General features: G+C 47.2%; 1 long non-coding RNA gene across 1 annotated transcript; it reads left to right on the top strand.

Moving 5' to 3' along the window:
- The first annotated feature begins 2,565 nt into the window (after positions 1-2,565).
- LOC123079199 (uncharacterized) lies at positions 2,566-9,097 on the top strand. Its single transcript, XR_006437888.1, has 4 exons — positions 2,566-5,898; positions 6,929-7,001; positions 7,413-7,489; positions 8,124-9,097. It is a non-coding gene; the product is annotated as an uncharacterized lncRNA (long non-coding RNA).
- Positions 9,098-14,783: the final 5,686 nt, after the last annotated feature.

The following is a 14,783-nucleotide window of genomic DNA, read 5'->3' as shown; positions in this document are numbered from 1 at the left end:
CGCCCCCCGAGCCCCAAGCCCCGCCGCCCTCGCCGCCCCTCACCGGAGCACGGGAGCCCCGCCGGAGCTCTATCCCCGACGAGGTACTGCCCGTTCGTGTTGACCGGTTTTTCTGAAAAAAAACCCTTTTGTTAAAAAAAACCCTAGATCGGTTTTTTTTCCGATTTTATTATTTTGCGAGCGTTCACCGAACCGTTTGTTTTAACGAACGCGTTCGTCGGTTTTTCTCTGTTAACGAACGTCCGTTATTTAACCGTTCGTCAGTTTTTCTTTTTCGACGGATTTTCTCGTTATTTTTCTCAGATTCGATTTCTGATCGAAACATCGAATCTGTTTAACTTTTCGCTTGTTTATCGGAATCAGGTGATTCAAGCGCCTAGAGTTTCGTCTCGAAATTCTCTTTCCGATTAATCTACTCAAACAAGTTTTTGCTACAGTAAAATTTGACCAAGATCCAGATTAGCAAACGAAGTTTCTTTCTTTCGCCGTTTGACTTTTGTTGCTTCTTTCGAGTTGACTCTTTTTGCAAACCGGAGTTCTTAAGTTGAACTTTCTGGTTGGATTCTTTCTTTCGAGTTTTACCTGTGCATTAGATGAGTACTGATTGTATGCTTGTTTGTTTGCCGTAGAGTACCCGGAGTGCGCCGCTTGTTACTTCGGATCGCTAGGTTTTGCGGATCATCAGCAAGGCAAGTAACACTTTGATCATACCCCGTTCATACCCAGTTTTATTGCATTAGATCTATTTTCCTCACACACTTGCATGATTAGAATCTAATTAAACTATGGGTATTGGGAAGTAGTTGAGGTAGTACCTATTACCTGTTTCCTGTCAAACCCTTGGGAGTTACTTCTACGTTGCTTTCATTATCGCCATGCTATGCTCGTAGACGTGGATTGGGTTTGAGAGATATTCATGACAGATGTGAGTGTTTAATAATGGTTCAACTTAAGGTGGCAACTAAAACTCACATCTGGGTGGATTGAGGCACCTGGAGAACCCAGTGTTGTCTGTATGTATAAGGTCCTCCACCCAGGCTCAAAGAGATCATAAGATTATTCATGCTAGAAACTTCCGTGTGCAGCCGCAAGCTATTATGGGCTCTAGCATAGCTGAGTAGGTTACAGGATCTCTTGAAGAGGTGGACTAGCAGATGTAGGGGAAAGTAGGTGTACCGGCCCATCCAGAGTAAAGAGTGATTGTTTCTGAAAGACTGTGTCTCGGTCATCCGTTTCTCAAACAACATGCAGTGCGAGAATCAAGCGGAGGCGATCGAGTCTTGTGGGGAAAAGTGCACAAACCTCTGCAGAGTGTACAAACTGATCATGATTAGCCGTGTCCCCGGTTATGGACAACTTGAGTATCTAGTACCTGGATTATCATTTGAATCTCATCACCGTGATACTTATAATTAATTTTGTTGGGTTAATGATGATACTTAATTGGGATTGAGTTGGAGGTACCTTCTCAATGTTTCAACCACCATGATAGTTAAATAAAATTTATTCCTTTGCAGTAGGATAAAATTGGCTTTTCGCAAAACTGTAACCATAGAGCTTTCTACCAGCCATATATGCATATAGTATAGCCTTATCATTGTTCATTGCTCTCTATGTGTTGCTTTGCCAGCATATTCTATGTGCTGACCCGTTTCGGGCTGCAACGTTTCATGTTGCAGACTTTTTAGACGACGAGTAAGGTGCCTTAGGTCGTGGTCTTATACTCAGTGATGCCGTTGGAGTTGATGGACTCACTTAACTTCCAAGTCTTCCGCTGTTATCGATTTTAGATGGCCTTAAGCCATGTTTATTATACTTAATCTCTTTGGAGATATTCGATGTAATAAGTGTGTGATTGCTACTCTGTTATAAATCCTCCATTTGTACTGTGCGTGTCAGCATTACTGATCCAGGGATGACACTGGTGCACAGCAGCACAGGCCATTTGAGGTCTGGTCGCTACACGGACGCTGTGCTTAAAGGCCGCAAGGGCTTCGGCGTCCGGACAATCAACAATTTGGTTCTTTTTAATTAAGAACCTAGTCCAGAGTTTCCGGGATAACTCTTCGGGTTGCTAGACTATGTCACTGAGGTCATCGGCATCTGGGGCCCGAACATAGGTACCTTGGAAGTTGTCTCTAAAGGCATCTTCCAAATCTTCCCAGCTACCAATGGAGTTTTCTGGGAGGCCGTTCAGCCAGTGTCGAGCTGGTCCCTTTAATTTTAGCGGGAGTTACTTGATGGCATGGAGATCATCACCGCGAGCCATGTGGATATGGAGAAAAAAAAATCTTCAATCCATACTGCGGGATCTGTCATTCCATCGTATGATTCAATGTTCACGGGTTTAAACCCTTCTGGGAACTAGTGTTCCATTACCTCATCAGTGAAGCACAAGGGGTGTGCGGCGCCTCTGTATCGGGCGATGTCACGACGCAGTTCGGATGAAGTCCGTATGCGGTTTTCGGTCCGGGTGAGGTTGTGTGATAAGCACATTTCATATATATAATTTTGACACACATATTCACCGTTTCTTGAGATGTGTCCATCTATTCTTGCTAAGAATTATCGAATATTGCATAAAAATCATATAAAAGGATTGTTGACTAGTCACTTGTTTATTTTGCAGAAAAGTGCGATAAGGCACAAAACTCTTCTACTACAAATGATCAAGTGATGGAGTCAAGGAGCTGAGCGTGAAGGAAAGAAGTAACCGAGGGGCCAAACTAAAGATGGGAGGACCAACTTGGGAAGAAAGAAGGAAGAAGGAGGGCCAATGTGAAAACGTTTAGATCTGATCGGGAGGGGATCAAAATCCCTAGCCGCATCTCCATTGCAATCGAGCCTGGCATCTCCATCTCTCTCCCCCTCACCACTTCTTCTCCCACCTCCGGCCGCCGCCGCGGCCAGGCCATCGTGGCGGCGCGCCTCCGCGACCTCGCTCCACCATCACCCGCGCCATCCACCACCCACACCATCATCTATCCATCACAGCGCCAGCCACCAGTGCCCACCTCGCGCGACATCTCCCTCCAGCCGGCGCGCCCGGCCAGACACACCGCGCTGCTTCTTCTTCCCTTCTTCCCCGCTTCTCTGAATCCCTGTCTGCTGCTCCTTCTTCCCCGTGCCCCTGCTGCTGCTCGTCTACAACTCTCCCCGCTGCTATCCTTCTCCAAGCTCGCTTCCTCTCTGAATCCCTACTGCTGCTGCTCTTCTACTTTCCCCTACCTCGCTGTTGTTCTGCTCCTTCTCCAAGCCCCCACGCTGATGCTTCTTCTCCTCAACTTCCTGCTGCTGCTCCTCTCCTCCGTCTTGCTGCTGCTCCTTCCCTTGCTCTGCTTCTTCTCCTGCTGCTGCTCTCTTCTTGCCCATGCCTCTGCTGCTGCTTCTCTTCTCCTACACCTTTTTGCTGCTGCCTTCTCTCCCTTTCTCTCTCTGAATACTCTGTAATTTGAGAAGTAAGAAGCTTTGTAATATTCATATTCTATAAGTGCATGTAATCTGCTATATGTTCAGTTCGTACTTGTCATGTGTTAATTAGTATTCTGCTACTGTATGTGTGAGATCTCTTATGTGTTTGTTCTCCTTACTGCAGAAATTTATTCAGTTGTCCATGTGTTAGCTCCAGTACATGTGCTATATAAATACATGTGTGTTTTGTGATGTAAACCATGTTAGCTAGTTCATCTCTATGGTAGTCAGTTGTGAGATCATTTAATTTTCAGTCTCTGTATTAGCTCTGTACCTGTAATATTTGTTGTGACATGAAGCATTTTCATCCCTATCCATTATCTTGTTTCTTCTCTCTGTCATACACTTGTTAGATAAATATATGTGTTCTAGTATTGTTGTTTCCCTTTGGTCATATTTGTATGCTTGTGTCAGTGTCTACTTTCTCAAGTAAAACGATAATACCAAAAAGACTGAAAGTACAATCTGAACCTCCCTTTGTTTCTGTGTCATTTCCTTTGTTGATGATCTTACTTAGTCTAGATTTAATGTTCTGCTTTCATCACCCAATATTGTATTACCTAGCTTTAGCTGAGCATAGTTGTCGTCGCCTAGTCCCTGAGGAGAACACGACACCCGTAGTTTTGGGCGTAAAAACCCCACTACACTCACAATAGATCATTTTGGCGCCGTTGCCGGGGACTATTGTCGAGCGATTGTGTGAGGTTATAGACTAGGGTTTTCTTGTTTTTCCCTTTGTGCTATATATGTGTGATATATCTCTAACCCCTAACCCTTGTTCAAGTTATTTTCTCTTTCTTTGCTTTGTCATTCTGCAGGTTATTGCATCTTCTCAGATATGGCTTACTATTCAGATCATCATGCTTATGCGAGCAACACTACAAATAGCACGGAAAGTATTCAAGACCTGATAAGTAAGATTTCCCATCGATTAGATGATTTAGCTCGGCAGCGAGAAGTAGTTTTTGAGGATAGGCCTAGCTCTTATGACCCTTATTCTAGAGGTCATCCTTATGTTGCTCCTACATGCCATATTTGTGGATTTCAGGGCCATTCACCCGCTGAATGTCAGCATGGTTACTCTCACCCTCCAGATTGTTTTGGCATGAGCTTCGCTCAAGAGCATAGCTCATACCAAAACAATTACTCACATGGGTGGCCTGAAAACCCGAATATGTCATATAGGAACAACAACCCTGAGATCTCATCGTTTGCCTCTAGTTATCCATTGCAGGGAATTAGGTATAATGAGGAGAGCCACAACCATGCACCACAACAGTTTTATTCACCTCCTACTCATATACCGCAGCACCAGGAGATGTGTCCAATGGAGTTAAATGGTCCTCCATTTGGTCAACCAACAACTCCAGCACCTGTTGTGCAATCTCATGTGCAAGTGCCCACACAAGATGAGTTCGATGACATAGACAAGCTCACACTTTTGAGTCTCGAGTTCACTTGGAGTGCCGAGGATGATCCTATTAGGAAGGTTATACTAGAGGAAATGAAGAAGATCAAGAGTGGGAAGGAGCTAGTGGAAGAAGTAAGGAAGATTGAGAAGAACATCAACGCTGGCAGTACTATCTCTTCCCTCCTTGAGCTGAGTGTTGCTGGGATATCCCTTGAGGTGTGTGAGGTTTAAACACCGTCACATTCAGCTGAGCAAGATAGCAAGAGTCCAGAGGAAGAGAGACCTCAGATTGAAGATGTACTTGAAGCCAAGGAACAAGATGATCTAGAGCTCAAATGCCCAAGTGATCAACTTGAAGATCCAATGTCTTTCTCTCCCAAAGAAGTAAAATAAGCTGATGCAGTTGAAGATGGAGAACCTGAGATTCATTTGCCTATTATCATACAAGAGCGTGATGTGCCAGGTCTACCTAATCCTCTTGATGTCATGCGTCCGTATAGTTTCTTTGCTACTACCTTGCATTACATGATTCCATCACTTAAGATTGATTTGAAAACTCATATGCTTGGATACGATGATACATACACTGTTGGCGGCATTGCTCATATTAATGATGATCACACTTATTTTCCTCATGCCAAACCTATGCTTAATGATAAATATCATCCTCATGTTAGTATTGAGCTTGCTGATTCCTATCATACTCGTCATGTTCTTTATAGCTATGCTTATGTAATTGGATACTCGATTGATGACTTGGAGGGTATTATCCCTACCGCTTGCATCGTCTCTTTTGTGTAGTATTCTTTCAGGTTTTTGTTTCTGCGTCGTTCACTTCATGCTGACCAGGTTCGAGGTGACATTCCTTGGGACCCTGGTGGACTCAGAGCATGGGGATGAGGAGAAGCAAGGGGGCACACATGAAGAAGAGTGAAGCTGGAGCATGCACGAGGAAGCAAAGGATAAGAGCTGCAGTTGGTGAGATGATCTAGCGAATGCTACACTATCAAAGCCCGGTGAGCTGTTTCATGACCCCAATCTGAATATATCATCCGTTGATAATGCTGAAATCATTTGATATTTGAGTTGCTTGAGCCATTTCTTAAATGATGTCCCACTGAATTTTATTTGACATATTGTGCTTGATGTGAACATGAGAACTGATTGTTGAATGCCTTGTAAACTAGTGATCTACATATTGCTTGCTTTGCTGAAATTAGTGAAAGTTATTAGTTTTGAGTGCTCAAATCCCTAGTACACTAGAAAACTTCGTCATTTTCTGCATTTACTATGATACCTAGATCACCATGTTTAGATGCTGAATTTGTGCGAAGTGTGTTCCCATTCAGAGCAATCATTTCACCACTATGGATTAGCATGCTATGTTCTCTGGACCAGACCTGGTTGAGTGATGATTCTTGTGTTTGTTCATTAAAAAAGGCATATTTTATAGCGAATAATTATCTGATCTACCTAACAGTAGCATGTCATGTTCTCGGGATCGGTGGCATGTGAAATCTGGTAGCTTGGACAGTAATAAATAAATAATAAAAATGTAATTGTCGAACCAGGTGTATACCATGTTCTCTGGATCGGTGGTGTGTTCCTTTGGGGAGACAATTAAAAAAAACCTAACAATTGGTCGAGCCAGGTGTATACCATGTTCTCGGGATCGGTGGTATGTTCCTTTGGTGAGATTGATAATATATTATCAAGTGCGTTTCAATTTCAATAAGTGGTTTTACCCAGGGGCGGACCTACGTAAGACCAACCGGTGTCACAGGACACCGGGTAATTTTTCTGACTACGCTATATATATAGCCCATGTAGACGTGTGACACCGGTAAAATTTGTTGTTGGACACCGGAAGACACCACCAGCGACTGAGCGCTCGCGTGGCCCATCTAACGGCCCATGCGGTCATGCCCTCACGAGAGTTAGTTCAATCTGATCGATCGATCCGCTCTCTGTGGATCTGCGTGTATTGCCTTCTGGTTTTTCGCCTCCTCCCGCACCCAGTCCTCATGGCCTCGCCCTGTCTTGTAGGTTGACCCGCCACTCACCATTGCGTGGTGGCACGCCGCTTTTCCCTCGATCGCTGGAGAAAAATCATGGCAAGGTAACTTCCTCATCTATTTCAAGTCCAAGCCTCTGTTTTCTTTGATCTTTCTTCCCATTGACTCGAACTATGGCTAGGGTTTTTAATATCAAAAACGGTGTTGCTATTGAGAATTAGGTTACGGTATTTCCAAATTTGGGGAGTGATTCCCATCTGTTTGAGAATTGGATTACTATGATATTCCAAAATTTTATTGTGATTCACATCTATTTGAGAATTTGAGTACTGGAATTTTCCAGGTTTGCATGGTGATTTTCCAATTTACCCATCATCTTTGTTTACATACTTTGGAGCTTTCTGCATATATAGTATTTCAAGTGAAACACTTCATTTTGCTATTTTGGTAAGCATTTTTATTATCAACCGTTTTAAATTGTGGACTCTTATTTCTATGCAAATCATTTACTACAGGCACGGTTTTAAATCGCCCATGAAATCTTCATGATCGCATAACAAATGTTGTTGGAGAGCCTCAACACTATGATACGGTAACTGCTATGAACTCCTTAAATTCAGCAAAAACTTTCAAATTCCATCAATCCGCGGTGGAATATTATCTATTATAGCTGCTGAGAGAGGCCGCCGCAAAAAAGAAATTATCCCCGAATAAAATAAGGACTATATGGGACACCGGGACATTTTTGTCCTAGGTCCGCCCCTGGTTTTACCACAATGTTATGTTCCTAGTAATAGGTGTCTCTTGGGATCATGCTCTCTTTAGGAACCTTTTGGCACAATCAGCATTTGAACTTGTTAATCTTCTTTTATCATTGTAAAAGTATAAAATGATTGAGTTTACTAGTGTCCTATTGCTTTGTAGCACTCCTAACCATTAATTTTCACTAACCAAGTCTGAAGCATGCACTGTTTAGAGATCTACTTCACTTGACATTTTCTATTCAGTTCACTATTCACTATCTTGCTCTTGTCATATTCCTTTGCTTGAGGACAAGCAAAGATTTAAGTGTGGGGGAACTTGATAAGCACATTTCATATATATAATTTTGACACACATATTCACCATTTCTTGAGATGTGTCCATCTATTCTTGCTAAGAATTATCGAATATTGCATGAAAATCATATAAAAGGATTGTTGACTAGTCACTTGTTTATTTTGCAGAAAAGTGCGATAAGGCACAAAACTCTTCTACTACAAATGATCAAGTGATGGAGTCAAGGAGCTGAGCGTGAAGGAAAGAAGTAACCGAGGGGCCAAACTAAAGATGGGAGGACCAACTTGGGAAGAAAGAAGGAAGAAGGAGGGCCAATGTGAAAACGTTTAGATCTGATCGGGAGGGGATCAAAATCCCTAGCTGCATCTCCATTGCAATCGAGCCTGGCATCTCCATCTCTCTCCCCCTCACCACTTCTTCTCCCACCTCCGGCCGCCGCCACGGCCAGGCCATCGTGGCGGCGCGCCTCCGCGACCTCGCTCCACCATCACCCGCGCCATCCACCACCCACACCATCATCTATCCATCACAGCGCCAGCCACCAGTGCCCACCTCGCGCGACATCTCCCTCCAGCCGGCGCGCCCGGCCAGACACACCGCCGCTGCTTCTTCTTCCCTTCTTCCCCGCTTCTCTGAATCCCTGTCTGCTGCTCCTTCTTCCCCGTGCCCCTGCTGCTGCTCGTCTACAACTCTCCCCGCTGCTATCCTTCTCCAAGCTCGCTTCCTCTCTGAATCCCTACTGCTGCTGCTCTTCTACTTTCCCCTACCTCGCTGTTGTTCTGCTCCTTCTCCAAGCCCCCACGCTGGAAATCTTTCTCCAAGCCCCTCTTTTCCAAAGCATATACAACTGATCTTGGCAAGTCCGACCCTCTGACCGCCCGCGGACATATCCGGATGCATCCGTGCATAGTAATCAGTCACCCTTTAAATGTCCGCTTTCATAGTCGGGCATCTCATTAACAAATCCTTAAGTCCATACAATCACATGCATCGAAAACTATCTCTACGAAAATACATCTCGATCCCATTCATAGCGTCGGGCTACTTTATCATGCATGCCATCAGAGTATCAAAAATTGACATGTTGTACTACAACCATACGTGACATCGGACTATTAAAAATTGACATGTTCTGTTGGCATGTTCTGCATACTAATAAGCAATGGAGAAATATCATCCACTCTCGGAGGAAAAAACATCCAAGCCCATCCGGCCATCCTGCCGCTCTCAAAGCTACACCACCACTCCACTGTTCACTTTGGTGTCTTTTCGTCGCACGTGAACTCCGATTCCTACACGGGCCATGACGACCAGCTCCACTCTGGTCCTTAAAAAAGAGTTTGAAAACACTAATGTGGGCGTCTGATAACTCGTCCACACGCATGGATCCTCGTCCAACCAATTCTGCACGAATCTTGGCGTGTTTTAGCAGTTTTGTGTGCCACGTAGGACTAAGCTGGTGTGTGGTCATTTATCCCGTCGCCCACACGTCTTTTTTTCATCACATTGGGGACTGGTGTGTGGGCGTTTAGCAATTCGCCCACACACTAGTTTCACGCACGTAGAGGGGTTGGTGTGTGGGCGTTTATCATTTCACCCACACGCACGTCTCCTAGCTCACACCCAAAGCTGACAGTTGCCATGTGTTTCTGCAGGTACATGGCAACTGCCCTAGCTTTGCTTGTAAGCAGACGGCAACTCTTTTTACCCGAGTTGCCATGTGTTTTTGCATGGTACATGGCAACTGCCGTAGCGTGCACGTAAGCAGATGACAACTCTTTCTTTTACATGGCAACTGCCCTAGCGTGCTTGTGAGCACATGGCAACTCTCTCTTTTACACGAACATGTTTTTTTGCCATGCCTTTTTGTAGTGCTTCATGGCAACTGCCTAGTGTTAGTGGGTGGCAACTCCTAAAGTTTTGAAATCATGGCAACTGCAGTAGATCAGACCATGTACATGGCAACTGCAGTTGAGCAACCATGGCAACTGTAGTTGTCCGACATGGAAACCGAAGTTCAGCGACATGGCAACTGTAGTTAAACGAATATGGATGAGTGTCTGGACCATGGCAACTGCGGGACGCGCGGTGACTGTCACGCGGGCGTGCGGGACCACGAGGTACGAGGCCTGACGTACGGGGCGTGTGGGCGTTATCTATTTCGCCCACACGCACGCGTGTGAGAGGAATCGGAAGGGAAAAAAAGAGATGTGTGGGCATTACTTTTTTTGCCCACACGTAGATGTGTGGGCTGTTCCTCTTATACACCACATAAAATGTGTGGGCAGATCTCCTAACACCCACACGTGTGGCACTTATCGGCGTCCGAGTTTGATTGAACGTATCCGAAGAAAAAGAGGGAGAGAAGAGCATAGAGCCCAGGCGATGACGCAAGCCGATGAATGAATGAAATCCTCCGCCATGAAGCAAGAAAAGTCGACGGCCCGCCGGGCCCCGCGAAAAGCAGAACGGCTCTACGTCTTGTCACACCGACGTGCCACCCCGTGTCGTGTACCGGTGTGATTTGAGACTTGAGAGCGGAGCGCCCCCCGGGATAGCTGCTGGCGCCGCAGAGGCAGGGCGGCCATGGCGCGCGCGGCCGGTAAATCGTAAGAACTGGTGGGTGAAACTGAAAGCAGTCACGTACGATACATACATTGAGCTTGCTGCTTCCAGTCCATGCGTGAGAGCTGGCTCGCAGCTGTGCTGTCATGCTCAAAATTGAGGTAATATCATCTGTAGGTCACAAACTTGTCACACTATTCATTCTCAAACTTGCAAAAGTGACGCTGCCCGTCCACAAGCTTGGTAAAAGCATCTACGGTCGGACTCAGGTCAGAGACGGAGGGCCATGGCTCCCATGACGAAAAAATTCCTTAAATTACCTCTAATAAGTATGTGGATTTGCTTTTTGATAACATTGGTATGGTAGATGCGGATTTTCGGCACTTCACCAACATCCTTGGCACTGCCGAGGCGCCGCGTTTCTCCCTCGACTTCTCTATCGTGCAGGTTGGACCATTTGTGTTGTCGGACTTTGATGAGTCGTTCTCAGAGGAGGAAATCCGGACTGCCATCAAGAGCTTGCCTCTGGGCAAAGTGCTGGGCCGTGATGGTTCCAACGTCGAGTTCCTTTGCAGCGCTTGGGATGTCATCAAGCACGATTTTTGCGACGTCTTTGCTAAACTTCACTCTCTCAATGGACGACGATTTCAATGGCTGAACGAGGCGCTCATCACCTTGCTACTCAAGAAGCAAGACACGTCGTCCTTCTTCGATCATTGCTCGATCAGTCTCATCCACCTCATCGCGAAGCTGTTTGCGAAGGCATTATCCCTACGGATGGCCCCACACTTAAACACCATGGTTTTCACTTATCAAAGTGCGTCCATTATTGACCTAGCATTCACGACAACTTCCTCCTCGTCTAGAGTATAGGTAGCGGGAAGTAAAGACATGCAAGTGCTAGTAACTAAAAGGTTGAGTTTAGAGATACGCACACACAATGTTGACACGGTGAAGATTTTTGACCCGTAATTTAGATAGGTGGTGTTATATATGTCCACGTTGTTGGAGGCTTCGATCCACAGAGAATCTAAGATCACGAATATCTCGGTTGCGAGATTCCATGGAGGAATTGAATCCACGAAGGGCTCATGCCCACGAAGAAGCCATCTTTCCTATCCCACAATGGTTTACGCCCATGAAGGACTAGCCTCACTCGGTTAGATCTTCACGAAGTAGGCGATCTCCAAGCCCTCACAAACTTTTTGGGCTTCTTCACAACAATTGGAAACTTCCAAAAACACCTAGCCGATCTAGAAGGCACCACCCTCCAAAAGGTAATATATGGTGTTGATGATGAACTCCTTGCTCTTGTGCTTCAAAAGATAATCTCCTCAACACTCAAACTCTCATAGATTTTGGCTTTGGTAGGAGATGATTTGAGTTTAAAGCAATAAGGTGATTAGAAGTCAAAGGATTAATGGTTAGAGTGGAATCCCATTTGAAATCAGCACAAGGAAGCGGAGCTCCCTTTCAAAAATATGGATATGAGTGGTGTTTGCTTCGAGAGACAATGGTGGAGTGGGTGGGTATATATAGGCACGACAAAAAATTGACGGTTACACACATTTTTGCACACATCGCTGAGACCGACTGGTTTACTCGGCCAGACCTGATATATACAGAAGGTGAGAACTTTGGATCGTTCGGTCACACCGGGTGAGACTAATCGGTGGTTCCGACATGCGATGGCCTAAGAAATTTTGAACGCTTCAGTTAGTGTCACCGACTGAGACCATTCCAAAATTCCGAATGAATTATAAAAGGTTGGCACAATTGCTTCGGTGAGTCCGAATGGGCATCTTGGTGAGACCGATACAACTAGGGTTTAGGACAACGACTATATCTTTTTGGCTCTGTGACTCTGATAGAAATGGTTCGATGAGTCAGATTAGCATTTTTGGTTTGATACAATGGAAGCTTGTAATTTTGTATGAGGCTTTTGGAGTTTGATCTCTCAGCACTTGAGTAATGAACTATCATTTTTTCAACCTCGTCCCCTTTCAATAGTGTCGACATACCTACGGACTCAATGTGATCTTTGATCACTTAGCTATAAAATGAAGAGTCTTGAGGCATAAACCAACACTTGTCCTTACCATTTTGAGGGGTCCAATTTCACTTCCCAAGTTGCACCTAAAATGAACTTTCCTGAAATATTCTTTGAATAGGCATTAGTTTAATGATATATATATATATTGACATGAATTACCAAAACCACCCAGGGGATTAGATGCACTTTGAAAGATTAAAATCGCATATCAAGGACTGCATTACAGAGGAATCAAGGATCAAGAAACGCTCCCCAGGATCCTGCATCGCTCCCAGAGGGCGACTTGGGTGGAGAGTAGATTGGGCATCGCCACTTCCTCCCCTTGTCACCATTAGAGAGGGTCGTCGAGCAAGCCCTCAAGGCTCCCGAGGACGGTGGCGGTGGGGCCCCCTCGGAGTGCTGCGTGCGGTCGCATGGAGTGGCGCACTCGTGAGGCCAAATCTGGAGTGGCGACGTCCGTTCCGGGCAGCGTGGCATCTGTCCCGGCGAGCTTTGACGGTAGGGCGGCGCAGGGGCACTTCATCTTGCCTGGATCTAGGCCTACAGGCTGCGAGTGTTTCATCCAAGCCATGCATGGCAGGGACGCAGGCTCCTCCTTGACCCGGCGTCCGATCTGGATGCCGCAGTGGTGCGGGGCGAGGCCTGCTCCTCCTTCATGCGACGTCCGATCTGGACGCCACGATTGTGCCAGGGCGAGGGCGGCTCCTCCTTCACCGCCAGGAGCATGGACGCCGGCTCGGGCTTCACGCGGTGGGGCGGCGGGGACGACGGCTGCTCCTTCACGCGCGCTGGCGATGGCGGCGACGACCCCATGTAACAGAGCGACCGCTCCATCATTATCTTGATCCAATAGACAAAATATTCGTCCGTCAAAGCGGTCTCCTTGAGGAGTCGGGGTGGCTAAGGCGTCGGCTCTTGCGGCTGCCACGACAGTGCATGGTCCTCCGCGTCACTGGAGGAGATGACGACATCCTCCTTGGCGGAGGAACCGGCTGCTGTCGACGCTGACGGGCCCAGAGAGCGTCTGCGGTGGTCCTAAGAACCGTTGGAGGAGGAGCTTTCGCCTACTCCATCTGCTGGCGCGGAGCACCATGACTTAGGCATCGCGTGAGCTTGGGTCCAAGTAGGTGAGGGAGGGGCTCGGGTGCAGAGACGAGGGAAGGAGGGGATTGGTTCTCGGGGAGGGGATGTTGGGGATCGTAGGAGAATTTTAAAATTTCCTACGCATCACCAAGATCCATCTATGGAGTATACTAGCAATGAGGGGAAAGGAGTGCATCTACATACCCTTGTAGATCGCGAGCGGAAGCGTTCCAATGAACGGGGTTGATGGAGTCGTACTCGCCGTGATCCAAATCACCGACGACCGAGTGCCGAACGGACGGCACCTCCGCGTTCAACACACGTACGGAGTAGCGACGTCTCCTCCTTCTTGATCCAGCAAGGGGGAAGGAGAGGTTGATGGAGATCCAGCAGCACGACGGCGTGGTGGTGGAAGTAGCGGGATCTCGGCAGGGCTTCGCCAAGCTTCTGTGAGAGGGAGAGGTGTTGCAGGGGGGAGGGAGGCGCCAGGGGCTGTGGTACTGCTGCCCTCCCTCCCCCCCACTATATATAGGGACCCCTGGGGGGGGGGGCGCCGACCCTGGGAGATCAGATCTCCAAGGGGGGGCGGCGGCCAAGGGGGAAGGGGGGTGGCTTCCCCCCCAAGCCAAGTGGGGCGCCCCCCACCCCAGGGTTTCCAACCCTAGGCGCAGGGGGAGGCCCATGGGGGGGCGCCCCAGCCCACTAAGGGCTGGTTCCCTTCCCACTTCAGCCCATGGGGCCCTCCGGGATAGGTGGCCCCACCCGGTGGACCCCCGGGACCCTTCCGGTGGTCCCGGTACAATACCGATAACCCCCGAAACTTTCCCGGTGGCCGAAATTGGACTTCCCATATATAATTCTTCACCTCCGGACCATTCCGGAACTCCTCGTGACGTCCGGGATCTCATCCGGGACTCCGAACAACTTTCGGCTTTCCGCATACTAATATCTCTACAACCCTAGCGTCACCGAACCTTAAGTGTGTAGACCCTACGGGTTCGGGAGACATGCAGACATGACCGAGACGCCTCTCCGGTCAATAACCAACAGCGGGATCTGGATACCCATGTTGGCTCCCACATGTTCCACGATGATCTCATCGGATGAACCACAATGTCGAGGATTC

This window comes from Triticum aestivum, chromosome 3D, assembly GCF_018294505.1.
Source record: "Triticum aestivum cultivar Chinese Spring chromosome 3D, IWGSC CS RefSeq v2.1, whole genome shotgun sequence".
NCBI lineage: Eukaryota > Viridiplantae > Streptophyta > Magnoliopsida > Poales > Poaceae > Triticum > Triticum aestivum.
Note: the sequence above shows the minus strand (reverse complement) of the source record. Positions and strands in the feature narration are given on the sequence as shown.